Below are 6000 nucleotides of genomic sequence, written 5' to 3' on the forward strand. Positions count from 1 at the left end.
GGGGTCGTCGAAGTCGTTGTGGTCCTAGGGGTCCTCGAGGTCGTCCAGGGCCTGGATGTCGTCGAAGTTGTTGTGGTCCTACAGGTCCTCGAGGTCGTCCAGGGCCTGGATGTCGTCGAAGTCGTTGCGGTCCTACGGGTCGTCGAGGTCGTCCAGGGCCTGGATGTCGTCGATTCACTCCGTGGTCCTCCGAAAATGATATTGAACCCCGCTCTTAAGTTATCGCAGATCTCTCCTTTGACGTTTTTAAACGTATCCTCGATCGTTTGCATGACGACAGGCTTCTTGAAAATAAAGTGTCCCTCCGCGAGACACGTCAGCGCGACCACCAGGAGCGCCCAGCTCAGGCAAAAACGATGAACTTCAAGTCCCATATCTGGGCCAGCTTTCCCTTGAAACGATTCTTGAAACGAGAAACAATTAACAGAAAATTAGAAACTAAACGAACAAACAACCAAGAACATTTCCGCTAATACATTCAGAATATCCAATGAAAAATGGACACAATTATGCTATCAACTCGTTTGCTATAAATTCAGATTTACTGCGTGTACAGGCCACGAAATATTCAATTTCCACTGAAAGATATAAATTTCACTTCCGAGCTAATATCCTCGTGGTAAAGGTGAGAGACCGCGACAGCTCGACGATTTCAAGTTTCAACATTTTACAGACAAACGATATAGCACACTTCACGCCTCGTAAAAGGACTCGACATTTCATATAACGTTTTAACTTCTACTCCCGAGATGTGAGTGCCGAAGCTGGGTCGGTTCGACAATTATTCAAAGATTTATTATCCGGTGAGTCTCCTCCTTTTTTTTTCTTTTTGTACCCCCCGTCTCAACGACAGCATCCCGTACGATCCCCGCGAGACTATAAGGCTCCTCCAGTTTCGCCATAACTTTTCACCGGTACAATGAAATAAAGCCGCGCACCTGGGGGGAACGGGGGCCCGGTTCACGGCCGAACTAGCCCGTACAAATACCACAATTACTCTGAGAGAAGGAACGACGACAGTCGGGGCCACGAGCTTCCTCCGGTTCCTTTCGTTGGCGTAACATTTTTTTTTCTTCTTCTCTGTCTCTCCCCCCTCCCTCCTCCCGTTGCCTTTTTTTTCCGATTCGGGTCAAGAGTGCGCTCCCGTTATCTGTGCCCGGGAATTTATATCAGGACAAATGTTTTTTCGCCGGATCTCCGGTGTCTGTTGTCCCCGTTTCCACGATCGTCATTATCTGCTACCGAGTCGCCGTCAGTCCTCGTTCGATCTCGTCGCGTGTTTAAACTGAGCTACCCGTTAATTTCGGCGGTGTACCCTCCACTGGACCGATCCACCTAATGTCCCTTTTTACGTGAACGTTTTTCGGAAATTCTTCGAAATGTTCTGATTTCGAACGTGTATAGGGTGAAGATACATAATATTGTCTAAGAAAGGTGTGTGAGGTAAAATTGTCGCAGTCCAATAAATTCTGAGTACAATTAAAAGTCATTAAAATACATCGCTTTCTTTAATTATTAATCACATGAAGCTGTAATTACAATATGTCTTCTGAGAGGTATAACGGGTGGCGATTTTAGAAACATGGGCACTATAAATTACCTTCAGCCTACGGAATAGTACTTCATTTTCATTTCACTTCCATTTCTTTCTTTTTTTTCAATTCCTCTCTGTCGCACTGACTGCTGACCCGAACACAGTTATCTTATCGCCCCGGTGTCAGATGAAGAATGTACCCAAGTATAGATGGGGGGAAGAGAGTGGCGCCACGAGTATATCTGGAGCGTGAAATACTGTTCCAATAAAGTCACGCGTTAATGCCCGATTAAATAAACAAAGGTAATTGGTTAGGAAGCTACCGTCATCTTGGATTTCGATGATTTTTTAATATCTTGTAAAAATCAACATTTCGAACAACTATTTCCTTTACATATTATCGTTGCTTGGCTTTAATTTCCCAGATATTCGCGAAAAACTGTTGGTACCACTAGAATGAAACTAATTTTGCTATAACCGCTCTAATGACCTTGCCCCTGACATAGTTGTTAAGGTCACCCACCTGAGTGACATTCAGAAGGTTTTAGCCGTAGATCGTTGTTGGTTAAAAAGTTATTAACAGAAAATGATTGTCTGTGTATCACTGCTGGGCGACAAGTAGAAACGGATTGCAATGAACAGACACGTTAGCCAAGTCACCAGTCCCTACCAATATAACCCAGACCTAAACCAGTATTAACCACGCTCCCAACATCCCATCAAATACCACTCTGTGTTAGCCAGCAACCCAAAACAGGAAAGTCCAGTAAATCATCGAAGAGTGTTCCAAGGTTCTGACGCTGAGTGTTTAGACGACCCCCACCACTGTGGGAGTGCCCCCCGTGAAATCAATCCAGCGCTCAGTGGTGGGGGTGACGTCTGAACACTCATTGCCGAAGAGCCTTCGAATACTCATTGATGATTTACTGTAGTGGTACCGACAGTATTCCGAGGAAAAGTAGTTCAAAGGAAAAAGTCGTGCAAAGTATTGATTTTTACAACATATTAAAAAATCATCGAAATCCAAGATAGCTGCAGCTTTATAAATAAAATCACCTAAACGAATTTTTTACCCGTCCTGAATTTTGTCTCTGTAACGATTTTCTACATACCAGGTGCCTAAAAAAAGCTTATCGTTTCAAGACATCGAGAGCCCTCGTTGGAACCCACGTGTCACGCCCGAGGGGCCGGTGTCTGCCACGGACCGAAAGGGTTAATCCAACCACGGTTGTGTCCCCTCTCGCGGGAAATGTGTTCACGTCGCGATCGTTATTACGTTTAATTGGACCTGAATCAGCCGCCGTGTAAAAAAGACCAACGAAGAGAGCGAGAGAGAGAGAAAGAGCTTTGACGCAATTCAGCCGGGCTTTTCCTTTAGCAAAGTTTACCGCGCGTTCTTTAAACATGTGCGGCCGACTTAAACGCGGCTTGTAAAGACCGCCCGTCACCGTTTCAGGAGTGTGCCTCGAGAGTACTACTTTTCTTCTAATCTGCAAGTAAGTTGTCGCCTTTGTGCCCCCGTCCGACACGGTTATTATCATGCGGCTGTGTGAGTCGTGGCGCACACGAACGTAGACCTGGCTAATAGGCGGGTCTGTTTTTCCATTTTTTTTTCACTCTCTTTCTAACACGAACAACCAGAATTCGTGTGCTTTCGTTCGCGAGAACTTGCGACAGAGTCAAGTAGAGCAAGAGAGAGACGTTTGCGTCGAGTCGAGTGAGAAATTAAATTCCGTCTTTCGGGGGCGGAAGTGGCGGGAATAATGATTACGGGAAAATGTTGGAAAAGTTTCCGTGACTCTGGAATTCTCGTGATTGGACCTGCTTTCTATTTTTCGTTTCGTTATCCGAAGGTCTGATTAGTCGAAATCGGATTACAGTTTATACTGGTTGGTTAACGTCGTATCAAGTGAGAAAAATCAATTTGTTATAATCGGAAGGAATATATATCTGACCCTTTAATGTGAATGTATTTACACAGCGGTGTCACAGAACTTATATTTCGTATGTGAACTCGTCTGGATATTTTCATTTCGTGGATATTTGACGTTGATTAAAATTGGACCGCGTGTTCCTGTTTCCCGTTTAAATGAATTTACCATTTCCCGTCGTCTTTTCGACGAATGCCGCGATAATATACCGAAAATAATGAGAAAGTTTTTAATAAAAAGCCCGTGTTACGTCTCGCATTGCGGTCGTTACCTTACTTATAATTTCGGGTCCTGGCTCTTTTAAGGTGCTAAAGCACGCCCTGTCTAAACTTCTCGGTGAAGTACGCGGTTTGGATTTGGAACGGGAGGAATAGGAAATCACTCTCGTTTATAACAATAATAAGATATATTCTAACAATCCAAATAAAAATAAAAGATACAAATAAGTCTTAATATACCAATGGTGATGAAGATGCATGATACGCTCGTTTCGGTTTCAGTCGGTTTGATCGAGATTACAGGTCCTTGTAAGGGCGGAAGACTTGCTGGCGCTCGGAGCCGTGATGACCGCAGTCCGGTGTCTTATCAAACTCGCCTGTTAGGCCGCGCGTAATCGCAAAGTCGCGTCGCACACGGAAGAGATATCGTCGCGAAACCCGATCTGAACAGTTGAGTGACCGTTGTCGCTCAGCTTGCCGACGAAGCACCGTCTGGCACGACTGACGAATATGAGCCTCAACTTACAGACTGACTGACACAATCTGACTCCAATTCTACTGGCCGGCTGCTCTTTAACCGAGAATTTATATTGTCCCGGTGACTGTATGAAATCGTAATGATTTCATTAGGTCACTAGTGCATGATGCAACGAGAAATGTCGATTAAGTATTTCCAATCTGATGGTTCTCGTTAATCGCGAGTGGGTCAGTGGTTGCGCTGACAGTCGACATTTCTCGTGATGGTTTCAAAGAAATGAAATGTGGAATGAATGAAGTAATATGGCAAAAATGTGCAATGAAAAGAGGTTATGAAATACAGGATATAACACCCGACAGAGACGGTGATTTAGTATGTATATTAAAATATGGAAGGAACGTGTGTGTTTCCATGGGAATTTTTAATAAACCACCTTCTCGTCAGTAAATTCTAAATTTTGAAGCTCGGTGTTGACAAACACTGATATGCACGAAAGCAAATTAACTATTTATACTCTGTTTATTTCACCTCTGACCTTTAACCATTTCTGGACTCGCCAGAACCTTCAATAGCTCTCTTCAAACTGGAAAATTTTCAAATCTTATCAAACTGTTAATTGTTCTCGACCGTTTCTTCTGCTAAATATCATTCTTTCGTTCCTTCCATTTGCTAAATACTCTGTTGCCCCATGTTCGTTAAAAGAAATCCTAAAGAAAGAGGAAAAAAAAAGGTAATTCACAGATTGTCACTTTGCGACAAGAGAGGCCGCCGCAAGGAACCGTAATATTTCCCGGGACAAAAAAAAAGGAACGGCCACCGCAACGGGGCCGAAGTGTGTTCCACGGAAGCGTAAGAAATATTTTTCCAAAGGATTTTTCTCCGAGTAGAAGTTTGCGCATTATTTCCCCGGCTTTTCTGCCGGCCCCGGTGAAAGGAGGAGAGAGGATTTTATCCCGAACTCAGTCATGTGCAACAAAGGGGTATTGATATGGGCCGTGCTTGTGAAACGGGCCAATAGCTGGCGGCCGCCATTGTCACCCGCGGCCAGATCCATACCGGAGATATCTGGTGTATTCTTCCAACTACAAATTCCCCCGGTCAATTTTTTCCACACCCTTTCCACCCTATACTCCCCTCCCCGACCCCTAACTTCCGTATCGTCATTACGTATCTTTGCACTTTCTGCCAGTCGATACGTCGCTTCCAAACTGGAACATTAACGTTGGTGCCATGGGAAGACAAGAAGAAACCGATTACAGGTACCATTTCACTTGCACAAAGGTGATTTCCTTTTTTTCTAAATAATGGACAGCCTGTATAGGTGTCTGTGAACTAAAAACTTTCGGATCAAAGAGTTATCTCTGTGAAACTATCAGATTTAACGACAATAATCTCGAAATGAGTCAAAAGGTATTTTAGATTGGTATTATTTGAAAATTTCTAGTTTTCTACGGGGTTTTGCAGGTTTGGGCCGTACGATACGTAAATTTCTTACGATGGATACCGAAAACGCGTAATCCCTTTGTTGAGAGACACAGTATGAAAACGGCTTTTAGGATAGTTGCTCGTTTCGGGGAGTATTGTACGTGTCGCTGCGTTTTTATTATTCATTCCTTTAATGGGACGGCTCATTGTTTGTTTCGGTTGTTAATCACGAGAAGTGGAGTTTTCGTTCGGCCAGATTACGAGCTTCCTGACGGCAATTTCCGATAAAGGGTATCTAATCTTATTTAAAAATGAATGTTTGCAATGTTTGTCCGGACAAAAATTGAATATTACGATATTATCATTTTAAATCTCTGAATTTTCAGAGACGTTATCTCTCCATTGTTGCTTGGA

This window comes from Dufourea novaeangliae, unplaced genomic scaffold (genome assembly GCF_001272555.1).
Source record: "Dufourea novaeangliae isolate 0120121106 unplaced genomic scaffold, ASM127255v1 scaffold64, whole genome shotgun sequence".
NCBI classification, from domain to species: Eukaryota; Metazoa; Arthropoda; class Insecta; order Hymenoptera; family Halictidae; genus Dufourea; species Dufourea novaeangliae.